Genomic DNA, 19,836 nt, shown 5'->3' with positions numbered 1-19,836 from the left:
ACCCTGCTTATCTATGTGGACCTCCTGAACCAAGGAGAGCTCAGTAACTGTTGTGACCCTCATCTACTGGCCATTATCCAAAGGTGCTGCTCATAACTGAAAATATATGGTCCATCTATTCCACTAGTTAACACTCAGGGAAGGAGATATACAACCTGGGAAGGGAAGCTTTAAACCCTTTCAAGATCTGTTGTGGTAACATGTGGTGGTTGGATTAGCATCTCCCGCTTTGGTGGTTATCTGCTACAAACAGTTGCATCAGATGGCTGTTTTTCAGTTTGTCTGTACATACTGTATCTGTCCATCAAATAAACCATAAATGAGTCTGCCAAGATTACATATTGTCACACGTTTGTAGATGTAGTTTTGTTGCTTTGATTGAATCTATTCTCCGTAAATGGGGAGGTTTAGTGTGTTCAAAGTTTTATCAAAGAAGGCAGAAAGCATCAGGAAAAGGCAGATGGAGCTGTCAAAGGCAACGTCTTTACAAATGAACGTAGCAGCATTTTGTTTCATTCAGAGAGATGACTTAAAATTTCAGTAACATATTAATATTCTCAGCGTAGGACGGCAGAGAAATGCATTTTACACTCTGACCAACACTAAGTCTCTGACCTGATCTCTAGCCTTTTGTTTAGATCGTTATTAAAGTCTGAAGAGACATGACTTGAGGAATGATTTCTTGAGTAAGTTATGATTCTGCATAATTTCTCTAAAGCGCAGCTATACATTGTCGAAAAACGTGTCTCATTATACAGATAATAACTGGTGCTGACATTCTCTGATGAGTGAAACAGAACTGCAGAGTAATTACAGAAGTATATTCATCATAGTTACTGTCTGTAATTACATCTTGGCAGTTTTACTGTAATTCGGTGATGAGACAGATTGCAGAGTAGTGAATGTGAAAGGAGCTGCAGAAAGTGTCCAAAAAAGCACACTGTAAAATATGAACACATACTGAGCTTGTGCAGAGTCATCATCCGAGTAGACTTCTATATGTAGCGTGAAAAATAGAAAATATAGACATGGGCCCCTCAGTGTGCGCTGCAATGGGTGAAATGGAGATTTACTGCAACAACCTTTTCTGGCACTTTTCAGCATCAAAATCAGACTGATGACTGGTGCATTTGCTTAAAGTCAGTTCTCTCAGTTTGTCAAAGGATGCTTTATTTGCTGTATCTGCCTTTATGTCATGTTTTACTCCAAACTGTGTCCAGACTGTAAACAACAAGGGTGGAATAGTGGAATATAATGGGCAAATGCAATAGAGCAGCTTATGTTTTGGATGACTGTTTCTTCACATTTCTTCGAGGCCAAACCGCTATTAAGACAAAAGCAGACTACAAAACAAACCCGCAAGCAAGAATAGCAGAGCCTTAAATCCCAGAAACACACAAACACACCGTGTACTACACAGTTCAGCTTTGTTTACCTCGGCTCTCTTGGTGTTGCAGGAAGTCACGTTGAGTCAGTTTTATTTATATATCCTCAAATCACAGTTTTGTCCCAGAGGACTTTTACTGCACATCTAACACTAGGCTAAGTAAAAAACTCATATAAGAAAATAACCCTGCACAGGTAAAAAACATAACCAGTCTGGGGCCAGCTCAAATCCAGCCACCTTACTTTATTAAAGTGTCTGCAAAGCCAGTGGTGGCGCAGCCTTGGGTGGTTCATCTCAGCTGCACAGTGTGGACGGGAGGCCTGATGCTGGCAGTGCTATTACACTTTCTGCAATGAGGTTTTTTTAGATACTGGCTCGTGGCAAACTGAGCCAAACCATAAAAAAGTAAAAGAACATGCAAATCTCAAAGACTCTTTCTAAGCCACTGCTGAAAAGTTGCTTTAAAGTGGACTCTTTATACTAACATTTAAGGAAAACCTTAAAACTTTAAACTTCAGTATAGAGGTGTTGAATAAATGTATGACCAAATCTTTATCAACTGATCTTCAGAGTGAACTGACGATACTGAATCACCACCGTCGCTTACCCGATCAGCTGCTTTCAGCAGCAGAGGTCCCCACTGGTGAGCGAGGGTGCCTCTGACAGCTCAGCCGAGATTTGTAGCACGCCAGTTCCACGTCAAAAAGCATGTCCAGCCATGACCGCCACAGCAACAATCATGATTTGATAACTCGTTGTATCTCAGCTGCTGAGCTATTAACCATCTGTGTGGTGCTTGTATTAGCTACGTTTGTATTGAACTGAACATGGGTGCTTGGACTTGCAACAGACTCAATGTACTATGACGTCAGAATCAGAGTTCAGCCTTGTTTGAAGTTTTGCGACTGCTTACCTAAAAGTAAAAGTAGAAGTAAACCAACCACAGCCAGTGACTATGACTCTATGAACTGAGCTGAACAAAATGATTTGGGATTTCCACCTCTAATTCAGTATGTGCTCATTGTTTCCAGCTCAAATAACACTAAGGATCTCATGAGAGGCATAGCATGATAGTAATAAATCAAAGAAAGGCATTATTGGTTGTATCACCCTGCACATAATGCACGGGGTACAAACACATTTCATAAATGTCTGGAGCTCTGAGCGAGGCTATGATGGATTGTGCTGAGACACAATGAATGTCTCCCCAACAACAGGAATATTCTGTTCTTGGACCGACAATCTAATTTTAACTTCTCACTGATAGTTGAGCTTGTCTCTGCATGTAACAGACTTAGTCCAGAGAGATGTATGTAGTGTTTGCCGTAGTAGATTTCAGCCTACGCTATTGCTCTATATCACCTTTCCCTTTGACAAAGTATGAATGCTCACAGAGAGCTTTTCAGTACCTTTACAATATTAATAGCACTGAATAGTTACTATACTTTTTCAATCTCAGTCCTTTGCAAAATCATTGCACTTGAGAAAGTGAACATAAGCTTTGTGAACTGTTGTGTAACGCTATTACTCTGGCTAGTTGATCTTACACCTGGCTAGCTGCAGGTTTGGAAGAACTATTTACAGCTGTGTTGACTAATGAAATCATTAGTTGATTATTAATGGCATAGTCAGTCAACGGATGTTGTTTTTCTGATATTTTGTATCATTTCAAATGAACACCTTCCCTTTTTTTTTTTTTTTTTTTCTTTTCTCACAAAACCAAGTTGATGCCATCACTTGTTATCTTGTAATGGGCAGTATTTGGCACATTTTATATTCTGCTTATTAATTGGTCAATCAAAAAATAGCTACAGACAACATCCAATCCTTAATAATAAGCTGTAAGCTAGTAGTTGAAGCCCTAATTAGGACAACTACTGAATGAGCATGAGAAATTATGTGAAATCCTTGAGAGGAAATGGCTTTAATGCTGAGGCCATTACAAACACAACAAAATATCCTTTATCTATACTTTGTCCTGAAACATTGCCCTTCTACAAAGCAATTACAGAGGGGAAACGAGGAGCTGCAGGTACTCTTGTGGAATACAAAGGACGGCACAGCAGAAAGGATTTGGGTCTTTGAGCACTTGGACACAGAGTGATTAACCTTTATCTTTCAACCTGTCCCTGTCAGACATCATTAGTGAGAGGACACTCACAAGAAAAGATGGCATGAAACAACGAGGAACATTATGTATGTACACCCCGTTCCTTTTGTCACAGAGTTTTATTTTAGACAAAGTGATGGAATGTGCTTTGGCACGCATGATAGACAAATGCACTCTAATTAAGTTGCATTCATTGCCACATTTTGCAGCCGTACATCTCTGGGCTGCTCATAACGCCACTTAAAAGTATATTTGCAGTGTTTATTTGAGGTGTTTTATCAGCACGCTTATTGTTTTTCATTATTTTATCTGTCACTGTCACTCCAACGAAAGCACAAAGCAGTTTAGGAACGCCTCAGTTTTCTCCCCACTTTTCCTTCCCTGGACCTTCAATGTACAGAAGCTCAGTTCAGAGTGACCTCAAGGGGATCACGTCATGACTTGCAGCACACTGTGACTCCATAACCTCATGGGCAGACAGAGTTGTGCTAATAAGGACGCTGGAGAAGGTGCATGCAGTTCTCTTTCCACCACATTGTCCCCAGTGCTGTGCTCATTATAGCCAAGCTGGGCAAACACCTACTAAAAGTATTCCACTATTCCATGCAGGGGCGTCATACAAGCCAAACCTCCATTCCATTAGAGCGGAATTCAAAGACTTTGTAGCTCAGTAATCTCCCACTTTATATTAGGCTGAATACTGTATATTAATTTAGAGACTTTCATGCGAATTATTGATGCTGTTATGGTTATTGACACTTATTCACTCACTTCTACACTAGCTTCTACATTTCTGCCACTATTCGTGAAAAAGAGCTAAACCTCGTCTGCTTCACCCAAAAGTTTTAAAAGGCCACAAAGCAAATTAACTTAGAGAACATATATGATAAAGGCACAGATGAAAGGAAGCTGCCAACATGGTAACAGCTGCATTTTCAAACACAATGCAGGAAGCAGCATTAGTACAGATGAGGCTACGCTGTCATAGTCTCATACCTGTGTCTGCTCCACTGCCAGTAAAAGCTCAGACTGAGCAGTGACAGCCCTCTTTCCCACCTGCTCAACCTCCTCGAAAGATCCATCATCACCATCAGCTCTCATCTACACACACCCCGATATAACATTAACTAGTGAGAGGCAAAGCAATGATAGCCAAGTGCAGAGTTTTCATACCTACTGTAATGACCAGCTGCAAGACTCTAAAAGAAATCCCTACCTCCCTCAAAGTTCACTTCCTGGGTCTCCTCTGCCTTGACTGCAATGAGCCAGAAGGCTAAAAGCCATGCTACTAACTGTAGCTGGTACAAACTAGTCACAAACTATGCCTGCATTTCTCAAATGCAATTAAGAGTGCATGTTTGAGACACATCTGAAGAACAGGATTGATGCTCTATGAATGCTTCAGCCAACAAGCCCTTCAGCTTTAACTTTCAGAAGAAACCAACACCATAGGGAACGTGTGTGTGTGACTTTTCAAGAATGCCTTTGAGTCATAATACAAAATGATAATAAGGGCATATTATAAAAAAAATAGTGATAAAATGTAAAATAAAATAAAAATCTGGATATGAAAAATCTGACGGGGTACGTGCCTCCCCCAGCTTGAATGGGCATGGCAGGTCTGATTCTTCTTATGTATACAACAGCGTAGTCAGTGCAGTCACAGTGCAGGGATTTGCCTGGTTGATGCATAGTGTTGCTATTTAAGTGTCCTGCATCTCCTACAGATCTCATTTCTCCAGTGACAGAAACAGACTATTACATTAAGATCAACCTGCATGTACATCAGCATGGTAACTGCACACCACATGACATTTCCCATTTATTGAAAATCAATGTTCAATAAAACCTCTCCCTGCAGCCGTACTTCTCAAAAGCACACACGAAGCAAAAAGCAACTCCGACAGACAGAAAACACTCCACACCAGAATATTCTGAAAGGAAAGAAAAATCTATTTGAGTTAATTGAGATAATGGATGCTGAAATGGTGGAGGTAATATTTGCAGCCCCTAAAAGGGAGCTTCCACACTAAATCAGGCATTTAGTGTTCCTGCTTGTCTGAGGTACCATCATAACACATCACACAGATCAACACATCATGAGAATGAGGCTCCTCACCAAAACCTGTAATCTGCAACTAAGGGAATTATCTAAACTCGACAAATGTAACATTGTGCAAAGAAAGGTCATTTGTATTCTGCTGTGGACTTCATGTGCAACCAAAAGTGCTCTCCTCCAGGGGCTTGCACTCAGAGTTCAAATAAATTCAGCTGCTGACCTCTGGAGCTGCGACCAAAGGGAGTGCTGGTGATTTAGTGTGTGACGCTGATCAAAACATAAACAAAGGAATGGAGAGAAAGCTCACACAGCGTCTTAAAACACAAACTTTAAGGCCACACAGGAACCCGTTCAGATGAATACAATAGACCTGTCACAGAGGCATAAAGATTACTGGATCCCCTTAAAGAACATTGTTGCTATGAATCTCTTTTTCAAGCACTTAAACCGTCCCACTGGAAAATTTCTTCTTGAACTGACTTGAGACAACTGTGGCCTGACATTACATTTCTAAACAAATAGAAATTCAAAGTGGCTAAGCACACTTAATAGCAGAGCTGTAGGTTGCACTCTACTGTATCTTGTCTGATCTTCTGCTTTACGGGAACATTGCTCTTGTTAAAAACACTCTCTTAATGTATTTGACATATTTGCGTTCTATCTTCTGTATGTCACACACACACACTCACACACACGCACACACACACACACACACACACAATGAGGAAATGAGACACCGGCTTTCATGGAAGAACCACTCGGAAGAACAGATTTGTTCATGAGTGGCACATATGAGCGGTTTAACAGAAGCTATGGCACAGATTTCCTTGCGTGTAATTTGAATTCATGAGTGGTCCAGACCTCTTGTAAAAGTCATGCACAAGGGTGAAAAACACTAATTTGATCTGAAATGTCTTAATAATGCCTTAATCTGAGTCATTCTGAATAAATTTTAAATATGATACTGAAGTTAACTAAAAGATATAAATTTTTTCCGATGAAACTTTCCCACCTTATGTGGCCTACGTGACAATTTTAGGAGCATTGATGATGCTATTGATGAGATCTCACAAACCTGCACTCACTACCTCATGGACAGATGAAATTCATCAGGCTGAAATGAGTAATTTCCCAGTTAAGAGAGTCTGATGAATCTGCATCCAATCCAGTCTCAATCTGAAAATGCTCTTGCATGAGGGTCCATGTGTTTTAGCAAGAAATTAGCTTACATTTTCTTCTTTCAGCTGCTCCACATTGGGGGTTGCCGCTGTGGTTCTTTCTGTTCTCTGGCAGACCAGGTTTGGCATGTACTTCTATATGCTGGATGCACTCCCTGATGCAACCCTCCCCATTTATCCGGGCTTGGGATCGTCAAGTAGGAATGGACTGGCTTGTACATCCCTGGTGGCTGGGGAGCAGCAAGAAGTCTGCTTGCATGCTGGAGCTCTTTAGTGGTTCAACAGCATGCAACACATCAGAAGTGATGAGCTTTGCTCACTCTCCTGACTCTATCCCAGGTGATTCTTGGGTGTTTTGGTTGCTAGCTTACGAACTCACAAGATAAATGTCATTCTTGGACAATTTTCTCAGGAGCTGCTGGAAAGGTGTGTTTTTCCTCTAATAGTTTCCTCTTTTCCAAGAGTGCTTAGCTTGGCTAAATACATCCTGGAACAATCTCTTTACTGAACACACGGGGATGAACAGCTGGTAAGACTGCTAACAAGCACATTGCCTAAATTAGTGAAGTTTTATTATAGTTTTGTTTTAGAGACTTTGAATGTTGTTGGATGTCACAAACATGAGACTTAAAGATTCAGATCTTAAGGTTTGACCTGATGATGATCTGGTATAAACACTATTAATAACACTAAACATTGGAAAGGAAAATGTTTAAATGTTAAAAATAATTGTCAGAACTGAACTGAAAGACTTGCATACTGAGTCGCAATTTCCAGTCATTATTGTTATTTGTCACTGTTATCAGTTGTGACAGAAGCAGGATGTTATGAATGGGGACGGTTGTATAATGTGACTGCTTTATGACCGCTGTGGCTGCCACAGGGCACTGGTTTGAATGCACTCCAGATGTTTCTTGTTGTTTGTTGAAACTAGAACATCAGCAGGTGTGTGGTTCAGAGAAATAAATGAAATAATTAGCAACAACCTAATCGATGTACAACAATCTATAACACTTTCAGAGGTTAAACCACCAAAGCAAATACTAGAACCAGGAATAAAATAATAACTGAGACCAAACTTCTGAAATCCCTATTCAAAAATAAATAAAATGCAACAATAAGGCACCAAGCTTAGTCAGCCGAATATCTTCTACATATAAATTATGGAGCAAAACTCGTCTATACATCCATACAAATAATCCAACGTAGCATAGAAAGAAATGTTGCCTATACTGTGCAAACAATAAAAAACTAATAATTAAACAAACAAATGAAAGCACTTACGGCTTACAGTGTGAGCAAAGCACCTCCATCAATATATATGCCGTAACAAATGCTTTTGGAGGCTACGATGCTCCGCCATTATCCAAACAACAACCGACTGGCAATAGATGATATTTTCTGGGCAAACAGACACAAAGTAAACATTATTATCAGATGAAACTAATTTTTGTGTTTAATACAAATTCTTGAGAGGAAACTCCCGCACAGACAAAATTAAATATATGACCTAAGCTGGGGAGCGTCGAGCGGCTCCTGATTGGCTACCTCTCGTTCAACCTGTCTGCTGAAGTCACCCTCCCTCACGCTCTATCTTCTGTGTGTGAATGACATTTTAGAGATAACATTAATATATTTGAAACGTGTGTTTTTATCTGTCCACTTATCTGAATGGTCCTGTCATTTCTGAGGGCATCCTGACATGAATTCTCCTGAGCTTCTCTGTGTAGAAAATACCTGAGAAGGAAACATAATGTGAAATGCTTCCATGACAACTTTTGGCTCCGGCGACTTTTTTGTTTTCCCAGTCAAACAGCTTTTAACATCATCTCCCCCAGTGGCCTTAGCTTTATGCATGCTTTTCTACATTTTAATGTGCTGAATATGTTAATGAATAATTCTTTGATGTGTCAAAGTTATTTTTCTGCTGCCTACAGTAAATGACTGGCCTGTAGCAATGTCTTTTTATACAACACTCCCGGCTGGCCGGGCAATCATGCCCCGCAAAAGCTGCAAAGCTCGATTTGACTCAAAAAATATCCTGTTTACAAAAGATATTTTCATTTGGCTAGAGCTCCCCTAAGATAGAAAAAAGCCACACTCTCCCTCTGTCTGAGATTCTTCCATCCAGCTCTGGCAAATATTACCCCAATTCAGCCTTCAGATGCCTTAAAGACAGGGTCTTTAATCTTGTGCTGATGCGTCTGCAAATGGACCAATGGAAACCATGTGCATTTATCTTCCTCTGTCAAATGCCAGCATCATCTCTTGTTAAAATCTTGTTCAGCGCCTATGAGTTTCTATCGTAATTAATTCACATAATTACTGGCTGACTGATAAATACACTGCAAAACGATAGATACTACTTTGCATCAAATGGTCTAATTTAGTTCAACTCGCTGTTGCTTTCACACTGGAGCTCCAGCAAACAGTCGAGAGGACATGTCATTTTTCTCACACGCACGACACTACAATTCTGTATTCCCCAAACAAATCACTTTTTCTCATCAAGCGTGTCTGACTGGAGAGCGCTTCCCTGAGAGACAAAACCAGTAGAGAACTGTCTGTGATCTCCCTCCTTTCATATCGCCCAACAGATGTTGCCTACCAAGTTGCAGAGGAGTTGACCTTTTCTCTCCTCTGACGGAGAATGCCTCCTGAATAACAAGTTGTCCTGCTCAAGAAAAAAAAAAATGCATAGCCTAAAATTACTAATTTGATGAGGTGGACATGAATCAAAAGCAAAAGAAGAACAATATTACCTTCCCTCGAGCTCTCCACTGGAACGGGAGAATAACAAGTGAAGAAGAGCTCGAGGAAGCCTTCAGGGGATGATCGAATGGTTGAGTCTGCACGACTCCTTTGGCTGAAATGTTTCTATTTAACTCATGTTTCAATTAAAAGCTCTTTTCAAGCAGTCATTGCAGTGGGCAGCTCCAGTGCTTTGGGACACACTGCACAGATTCAGGACACTCATCCACTTGTACAAGAAAACACAAGTCAGAATTGATGTTGCGCCGAAAGCAGATCATAATGTATGTTGTAGGACTGAAACACTTGTCACCCTGAGGTTTGCCTCATACGTTTTCTGCAGCCACCACCGAGGCTCCACTTCAGTAATTGGCTGGGGATTTTGAGGAATATCAATTCCAGGCAGGCTGTGCATTGCTTTGTGCAAGGTGCTGCTACAGTGTCACCTTCACAGGCTGTCCCGTTGCTCGGCCCCCCCTTTGAGAGGGGGGAATAGCACTGAGATCACAGGCATCTCCTCATATTTTTCTATGGCAACTGCCCTGGATCAAACGAAAGGGATTCATAAGACGTCTTTGACCTAGTCTGGCGATAGTGCAGGACACCGCAGCGAGGATTGGCTTAATAATGTTGACACGAGCATCATTATAAAGCCTGAAACATACAGCAGATTGCCTCACATGCACGCAAAGAAAATGAATCTACTTTTTATTACTAGCAGAAAGCACTTATTCTCTCCCTGACAGGCTATACTCTATGTTCTTGTGGGCAGCTTTGTTTTGCCTACTTGCTATTTCGGTCCTCGATCACACAGCTATAAATATGGATAAAGCAAAGCACCCGCTCTCTCTTTCAATGCATGTTTTTTAAGCACAAACACTCTTGACCCAATAGATCTTTGTCACTTTGAACGACCAATGCATGATGGAGGTCTGGAACTGCTTCAGTATGTTTCACCCTATTCATATGTTGTCCCTCAAATGAACAATCATCGGTAAACCAGCATATAGAGCATCTCTACCATTTTGCTGTTGTTCATATTAGTGTGTCTGCATTATGCATGAGACGCCGTTACATTTTGTCGTGTCCCGCATGCGTCACTCCAGCATTGCTCACTGCCGATCAACCGATTTAGAGTCGTTTTGCACCTGTTTCATAATTGCCGCATGCAGAGTATAAGCACCTGTGATTTTCACACTTTTCAATGTTAGCACTTTTTGTCTTCACAGATGGCCACTCTTGCATTTGCCTAAATGTTGGAGGATTATATAAAGGTAAAACATTATATTATCTTCATGCACAGCATCTACAGCTCATGGAAGAGATGCTCAAACACTCGGAGGTGATAACTGTAACCGTCAGTGACCCAAACAGGTCAGCACTTAAAAGACTGCTTTCTATAAAAGGTGGTTGGATGTGAAGGTTGGATTTCTGTTTGATTTTTTTTTTTTTTTTCGAAAATCACCTTTTTTTGTGCACTCAAAGCACTTTCTGTTATGCAACATGCTGTTATACAAGCATCTCAAACACTGTTTGACTTAATATAACAATTTGTGTGCAATCTGCTTTTTTTTGTTTTTGCCTGTTAGCAAAAGCACAAAGCTGTGACAGTGGGAAGAGCCGGTGGAGAATATTTTTTGCTGAATTTTTTGGAATGAATGAGACATGAAATTCAGTTCTCACCTCATACTATTATAATACTATTTGGTTAATTGGGGGGGAACCGAATAACAGTGTTACTGTGTGGGAGCAAAGCCGATAAAACATGCCACAATGTGGAAACTGTCTTGGTTGTGTGATTGAAGTATTTTGGTATGCCCTCGCATTTGACAATCTGGTGCTACCCAACATTTGGAGCTTTGGCTTAATTGATGAAAGTGTTGTTAATAATTTCCTGTTGACTTGAATGGCAGACTAAACATCGCAGCACTAAATAAATGAACAGGCTTGTTATCTTTCATGTGAACACAAACGTGCCATCATTCTGCTCTGTAAAATGAACCAAACCCAGTGAGATCAAGATGAGCTTTAGACAGCAGGATGATCAGGGGACGACGAAATGAGTGAAAATGTTTAACTGGCTGATTTGGACACTAGTGTAGCATATTGCATATTCAGCTGAGTACTGCGTGAGCCCTGAGAGTGTCCACAGCACTGGGACTTCAGTGGGAGTTTAAATGAGGGGACCCAGCTCCAGAGGGACTCTTTCCTGCTGGCAAACAGCGAGCTAATTTACTCCATGACTTAACAAATCACATACTGCATCAGATGAAAGTTTGCCTTTATGGCACTCTAAACTAATAGAGGCCTTCTGTAATTACGAACAAATCATTTCCAAGCATTCAGTGTTGAGCCCAAACGGATACAACAGGACACATCAGCAAGTGAGAATATACTTTAACTTACACCTGAATATGCTGCTGTCAAAATGCTAACTGAACCGAAAATCTCTCAATGTCATATGTACAATAAGATATATGGTATCAATATATACACATAGGATAGAACAACCCTACGGCCAGGCAAGGATGTCGTTATTGGGCGATTCTGTAAAACCCTGGATTACATTCAGTGTCAGCTTTCCACCTCCAACTGCAATGTTTTTTCAATTTCTTACTTTCTTCAATATCTATCCATGGCAACTATGGTTAAAGATCCCCCTCAGACATGTTTAAAAATACTCCTCTTTGAATAATCATTTGGATCTGGCTTGTTTTTTTTCCCCCACAAAAGATTACCTTCTTAACAGTTCTTAAAATTAAAGTTTACTTCCTCTCCCTCACTGAAAAACTCAGTCTATTATTATGCAAATATTGTTGATTTCAAAAGTTCAACTGCTGAGAACAAACTTCAGCAACTATTTCCCACAAAAAGTCACATTCTGGAACACGACTTGGTTCCAAACTAGTCGTGACGTTTCCCCCTTCAGCAGATTAATGTGGAAACAGCCTTCCGGCGTCAAACTCTGCACGTGCATCAGTCTGCACAGCGAGGGTCAAACATCCAAGTAGCATAAGAAAATAAGCATTTATGAGTGGAAGAGGACTTTAAGGTTAGGAAAACATTGTGGCTACCACAAATAAACTATGGTTAAGGTTTGGGAGTGATGGTGGTTTTGGTTCGTAAAAAGGTGAATTGTAGGTATTTAAAGTTATTGACAGAAACTCAAACTGTCTCCTTCTATAAAGACACTGACATTGGACCGAAATTGTCCAATATGAACATAATCCCATGGAAAGTGTGACAGCATCGCAACACCTCTGAAAGAACGGCTGTGTGTCACATTAAATTCACTCAGGGGTCTCAGACGGCTCAAGACGGCAGCTTTCATACCTTCAAAGGTCATTTTGGATTGTTTATGTGGAGATGGAGAAAATATTGTGCATAGATTTTTGAATTGGCCCATTTCCCCCCCCCCAGGAGAGCAATTCGTTCTCCTGAACGTACAAGTCGGTTTTTGAGGCATTCAGAATAGTAGAAGCGTGAGTAAAATAAATCTGATTTGGGCTGAGCTCAAGGACTGTTTAAGACTATGAAGTTGCTCAGCTGACTGAGACAGGCTGGTGGTCAGAGAGCATATATGTTAAAGGATTACAGCGTAGCTCTGTTATGGTAGACGACGGAGTATCTCACTGTGTCTCCTGGAAAAATACGTAAGCAAATTCTTCGAGCCAAAAATAGCAGCAGATGCAGAATGAAAAATCATTCACATTGATTAGATGATTACTCGCTCTGAAAATATAATCATTTTCAAAGTAATGGTCTTAGAATTAGTATTAGCATTAGCCCGTATCATTATATTATTCTATTTTTAAAGCATTCATTAAAAATGTATTTTCTTAATTCAACAGAAATCTAACTGAAGTCTTTTTTTTTTTTTTTTTAAAAAAAGGAAAGATAACAGCTATGTCATCTGTAACATCTTGAGGTCTTCTAACAAATGGATTTACTTGATTTAGTCTCTATTTCAAAGGCAACCACCACACAAAATAACACATTACTCCACAAAGGGTTCAAACACATCATCTGTTATCTTGAAAGCCAAAACAACAGACCTGTAAACGTAGCTCTGCTCTTTCCTTAGAACAAATGATGCTTGCTGCACACTTTATTTATTTAAATTCCAGGAGTTGAGATGCTGGCTCACGTCAGGAGCGGCACCATTGTTAAAGCTGCTTTGCCATGCGAGGGTCATGACTCCTGCAGAACTTTTCCAGGGTCCTTTTTGCAACAGCAATAAAAATGGTTTGCTCTGCTGCTCACTGGGGAAATCAAGCCAAACTTCAACAAGCCCCAGTCCAGATTCATTCCTCTAATAAGGTAGCTAGAAACCAGTCATGGGCTCGAATCGTTCCTCAATGTCTCCCAGCAAAATGCATTTCTTCAGTCTACTATTTGTAGCCATGAAACAGATGGAACAGAGATGAATGCTGCCGACCACTCGCTGTGCAATCACAATGTTTTTTCACATTAATTCTTGAACAAATCTGTCAATAGCTGCGGTATGCTTAACAAGACAGCACAACACAACAGACTGTATGTATAAACATGTATGGAACAACACTGCCAATACTGTCAGTAGACAAGCCAAACTCTGCTTATTTGAAACTGCAACTGAAGAGCAGGAGAGAAGAATTTATTATCTATCTATATCAAATATAGACCTTTGTTTGTTGAGTACAGAATTGCATTTAAAATTGTTTTGTTTCTAAGCTTGTCTATGTAATGTCTCAGACAGTTCTCACAGGAAAGAGAAGAATCTTAAAAATGAAAAAAAAAAGAAAAGCTGGGAGGCAGCTCCAGAGTCTCGTTAAAATTTCAATACAAAAAGTAATTACAGTATGTGCGTGGGAGGATCATAATGATTAAAGCTGAGGACATATTTGGATGCACACACAAACTAACAAGGCACTAAAAGCAGGTAAATGCAATATGTGATAATAGAAGTAAACCTGCAGTCCAGTCCAGAGGACCATGAAAACCTTTTATATTCATATATGATGAAGGCTTTTAATGATCTGCAGATAATTCTCAAAATGAAGGTATCTACTCTGGACCCATACTGCTACCCATGAAAATTACATGGGTATGTTGTACAACTGACACAAGCCATAATTTCACATGAAGGGAATCACCTAAGCACAGTTTAGTTTTACTGGACAGATCAGTAGTTTGAGAATGCAAAATAAAAATGTTTTATTGCTGGAAAGCATGTTTAATTAGGTACTGTGAATAGAAAGTGGAATGGAGTCTGTAATCGCCTGGGGTTCTTCAAAACACAGAAAAAGCACGAATTCATGCCAATTTTGAGGCGAAAGGGGGCTAATCATCACTTCTGGACAATTTTGGTGATTTTCCCAGGAGGAAAAGCTCTTAAGATGTTCCTCAATGTGTGAGCAATGAGCATGTAGTAAACAACATTCAAAGATTTAATTCTACACGTAGACAGTCTTAAAAGCTGCACGTATATCTGTTTATCTTTGACTGGCCTCGCCTCGCTTCTTATTGCCTGTCAAACCTACTGAAACTGAACCCATCCGCAACCCACTAAGTTTTGTCCCACCTTCCTCCCTTCCTTCCCTTTGTCCTTGCACTTTTCCCCTTCATCCACCCCTCCTTTCCTCCAGTCATCCTCTCATCCACTCATCCTCCCTCCCTCAATCATGTGCATCTCCCTTGTTCTGCCACACAATCTCTCCTTCCTCCTGGCCTCATATTTTTTTTTTACATCTATTCATCCAATACTATCTTTAAGGCATAACATGTAACATTTGTGCATTAAATGCCTCGACCAGTCCCATGTTATTGAGTTGTGCACTTACATTTATTCCAAATGTTTCCAACAATGTTCAAACCCTGAGAAATCTGTACATTTTTCTGTAATTGGGTCACTTGTCAATGGCAACATGTGCCCTTAACCCCCTCTGGTTTCTCTAGCAGGGAAACACCAGATGACGAGGAAGCAACCAGCGATAGTGACTGAGTGTAGCGCAAATAAAACTTTAATACATTACCTCATCCATAATTCCTGAGTCATGTCAGATAGATTTCCATCGCAACGGTGGTTGTTTAACAAGGAAGACTACAACTCCCACAATCCCACGCTTCTTCAGAACATCATCAAACTACGTCTTTTGTTATTGTTTTGATTGAGAGAAATCACATACTGTGCGTTTAAACCTTGTCGTCACACGTGGCCGCAGGGTCTGCAGGAGTGAAACTCGGTTTTGAATTTGTCCGTCAGCCACATTTAAAGATAAAAGGAAACAAACTCTGCAGAGTCTTTCTGGGTCTCTCACCACACACTGTCTGATTCTCACTATCTGATAATCAATATAACAAGTACTCTACATGTCTCTGATAACTGATAATGTTGCCCCTTCCTGCTAATTACACTTTTATTCAATACATGTAGAACAGTCGAACAGTATAGCATGTGCTATCTTTGAATGCAGACTTAAGGTGAAAGGATTAGTCAATCAATTTTTGATTGTGATAATCTGTTTTTACATGACATAGCTCCTGCCTCTCACCTGTGTGGATTGTCTCCTTTTCATGGTGTTATCTGGTAGAAAACTGAATATTTTCAGGGTTTTGGACTGTTGGTCTGGAAAAACAAGCAATCTGAAGATGTCGCCGTGGCCTTAGTGAAATAGTGATGTGTTTTTACACAATTTCCTGACATAAAATAGACAGAATTGATAGAGAATTAACCTGAAGATTAATTGATAGTGAAAATAATTGTTGCAGTAGTTGCAATTAGAACACCCTGATGGAAAAAGCCACAATTATCCTGGAGTCATATGCTCCAGTGCCACTCATTGCACTCTAGGTCAGGGAATTATAGGATACAAGACCATTAAAACACAGGCAATGCTGCAGTACGAAATGAAGAGGAAAACGTCTCACTATCGAGCAAAGGTGGAGGACTGTAGTTACCCACTGTATTATGAAGAGCTTTTAGTTTTATACAAGTTTCATGGAGAGCTGAGGTGAAAGTGTGTACAAAGGGAACAAAACACTTCTCCCTCAGAAACGCAACAGATAAAATCACAATAATGTTATAATAATATTGTATCACAAGAAATCAGCTCATAATCATTATTTAACTGAATAACCATCACTGTACGCACAAATGACCACCACTTCCCAAACAAACATCTTGTGGTTGCTGCGTGCCCTTCATTAAAAATGCCAGTTATTTTATAGTCAATAATCTGTGCTCCCTGCCCAGTCAAATTTCAACAAGGCTAATTATTAAACTCAGACCAGTTTCACAAGAAATACTCACAGGAAAAATGTACTGTAGCATATTAACAGACACACATATACACACACACACACACACACACACACAGAAAAATGCATAAAATTTGCATAAAATTTCAACATGCACAAAATTGTTCCATTTCTGAGGAACACACTACACAGCAGCGAGGCAGGAGCTGCACGCAACCAATCAATTTGCCTACAAGAGCATCTCATGTGCGAAGGTTGACACGAGGAGCTACAGCTTCTGTACAGTCACACGTGTGTTCAGTTATTTTCGGACAATCAGGCCGTTTATCAGGCTTCAATGACATCTCCTTCACTGTCTTATGTACGCTTTGTTGCGCTAAGAGCTGCATGAATAACACTTATTGATTCCTTCAAGCACGTGGAGTTGATTTATTTTGCAGTTTTGCAGCTTTGCTCTGTTTAACTTCAACCTGAGACCAGGTCTAATCAGCCACAACAAGCATTGCACATATTATATATTGAGCTCAGTATATAGACTGTTTGAAGCTCACATGGAATTTGAATAGTCTGATTTTCCATCATTGTCATGTGTGTGCTAAAATTATCCATTTAATTTGCATATTAACAACAAGTTTTGTAAATAGGTGTATGGGGAATCGGGTCACATCTTGAGACTCAACATATTTGAGCTAGTTGCCACCTAGTAGCCACTGTGCTCTTTGCAGCCCCACAACAGAAGTGCTTTAAGCGTGTTTGGTTTCAAGGAAAAAGGCAAACCAGGATTCAGTGTTAAGCATTGTAACATATAATTTCAGCTGTTTCTAATGGAATTCTGCTCTAATTATTTATCGTGAAGCTGCCAAGGAAGGGCTGCATTATGTGTGTGTGTGTGTGTGTGTGTGTGTGTGTGTGTGTGTGTGTGTGTGTGTGTGAGGGAGGGAGGAGAGGTTAACTTCCATCGAAGTCGTTGCTATTCGCACTGGCCCTCTGCACATTCTCAAACAGGTCAGGAGATGTTGCACATTAGCAAAGAAATATGTCAAGCTGTGCTTTTAGAGAAGAGAACGAGCCGGCAAGAAGAGAAGCTGCACACATGTCAACCTATTATTAAAGCAGCAGGCCTATGCACAAGGAAATACTGCACCATTGTCTCCACTTCAGTAACCATCACAGACCTAAGGATGCATTAACATTATGCAAATATTTTAAAACCAACAATCTCAGTTAATAAAATGCAACTTTTTCTCCTTCACTACCTCCACACAGACCTTAAACAAGTCATTTATTTCAAACAAAAGCTAAATGCACTGCCAACATCTAAATAAATGCTGCTTATAAGCCCTGTGTGATAAGAGAAGCAACACTGACTAAGCAAAGTTACAGTACACTTAAACCAGGGATTAAGGCTTTAGACTAACTAGACTAATTACACCTTAAAGAAATGTGATTAGCGAGAGCGGTCACACACACGGCGTTACAGCATGAAGACGAGCTCAGCAGCCAGCACAACAAGCAAAAAGATGCTTCTAGATGCACGGGTGGCCGGTCCGGCTCTGACCACTACTTACTGTACCAGCAGATGGACATGTAACGGAAACCATCATGGGGTTGAGTGAGAGAGAGCATTAACATTTAATCCAGATAATGATCTAAAATGTCCCAGTAATGGCAGCGAGAGGAAACACAGCTCCTCCAGAGAGCTCGCTCACTCGCTCTTCACTTTGAACTTCTAAAGCTATTCTGATTATCGTCATCACACTGTCTGCTGCAGAAGTGGCAAAGTGACATCTTGAAGAATGGCTGGAGTCAGAAATGGATAATAAGTGACATGAAGTTTCTCCAACTAAAATGAATAGCATGATAAACTGGTGTTAAAATTACTTGACTAGAAGACTCTTCCTTGTGAGCTGAAGGCTATCATAATATATATAAAGGTTAAAAAAATAAATAAATAAAAAAATCATTTTCTTATTTTTAATCTTCCAGTGAGCCAATGTAACATCAAAGTCTGACTGAAGCAGCAGCATTCACTATTGACCTATGATGAATAATAATAACAATAAAATGAATAATTATGTGAGCTGACTGCAGAACCTGAAGGATTTTAATTTCTCCATGACTGAATGTTTCTCTCTCAAGTCAAATACGAGGCTGCCTTTAAAATTGAACCATTTCCTAAGACGCACAAGCACTGCGAGGGGAAAAATATCCCCATTAACATGCAGAAATACATCTGTTTAAACTTTGATAAGATACTATATGTAACTTGGCCACCTGAACCTCCCGTCGTCCTGGGCATCCGACGCATTTCTAAGTGCAGAGGTGACGGCCCTTGTGAAACAGGACTGGGATCAATGTGTGCTCAGGCGGGGACTGAGCCAAAGTAGCTGCATCACTGGAGACCCAAACGGGTTCAGCTGCAACGGACTGAGGCAGAGATCAAAGCCCCACAACACCCGAAAAGCTGCGGATGAGCGCACGGAAATGAGGAAGGACGGATTTTTATCTGCGTTTACGCAAATCTACAAACAGAAATTATCAGAAAAGTAGAAGCATTACATCCCGCAACATAAAGAGAAGCTCACCCCGCACTGCACGCACCATGTCGGGCAGAACAGACAGCCTTGTTGTGCCTACCTCACTCAGTCTCCATCCCACTCAGACTTGTGGTCCTGATGATACGCTACCGCTTTGCTCCAGCATCCTAAAGCACTGTTATTTCGACTGGGGGAAATGATGGTAGTGCAACTGGGATGACGTATCCGCCTGACGAGCCGGAGCCGACCAATCAGAGTGTAATCCGATAGACTCCTTACCAATCGGCTCAGAGGGGGAACCTGAGGACCGCACCTAGGCTGTAGTAGCAAGGTAGATTGACGCTGTGAGAGAATTTCCAGTCAGCTGCAAAGTGTTTTCGAAGCAGACAGACACGTTTAGCTCCTGTCCGGACGGAATACACACACACACACACACACACACACACACACACACACACACACACACACACACACACACAATAGTGTGTGTGTAATGGGCCAAACTGTGTTTTGTTGTTTGGTTTATATTATAATTTATTCCTAAGAAAGCAGGTCCTCCTACAGCTCCTCGACAT

At 40.5% G+C, this 19,836-nt stretch overlaps 1 protein-coding gene across 2 annotated transcripts in view; it reads right to left on the bottom strand.

Annotated features, from left to right (window-relative positions):
• Window positions 1-19,435, bottom strand: part of b3galt1b (UDP-Gal:betaGlcNAc beta 1,3-galactosyltransferase, polypeptide 1b) — a 47,768-nt gene extending 28,333 nt beyond the window's left edge. The window contains exon 1 of one of the 2 annotated variants that reach the window (XM_076746286.1): window positions 19,362-19,435. The gene's annotated coding sequence lies outside the window, so the exon portion shown is untranslated. Of the gene's footprint in view, window positions 1-19,309 lie in introns of both variants that reach the window. The other variant, XM_076746287.1, reaches the window with a different exon arrangement.
• Between the last annotated feature and the right edge of the window lie 401 nt (window positions 19,436-19,836).

The sequence above is a fragment of the Chaetodon auriga genome, chromosome 13, assembly GCF_051107435.1.
Source record: "Chaetodon auriga isolate fChaAug3 chromosome 13, fChaAug3.hap1, whole genome shotgun sequence".
Lineage (NCBI taxonomy): Eukaryota > Metazoa > Chordata > Actinopteri > Chaetodontiformes > Chaetodontidae > Chaetodon > Chaetodon auriga.
The sequence above is the reverse complement of the archived record's forward strand: the minus strand, read 5'-3'. Positions and strand labels throughout refer to the sequence as shown.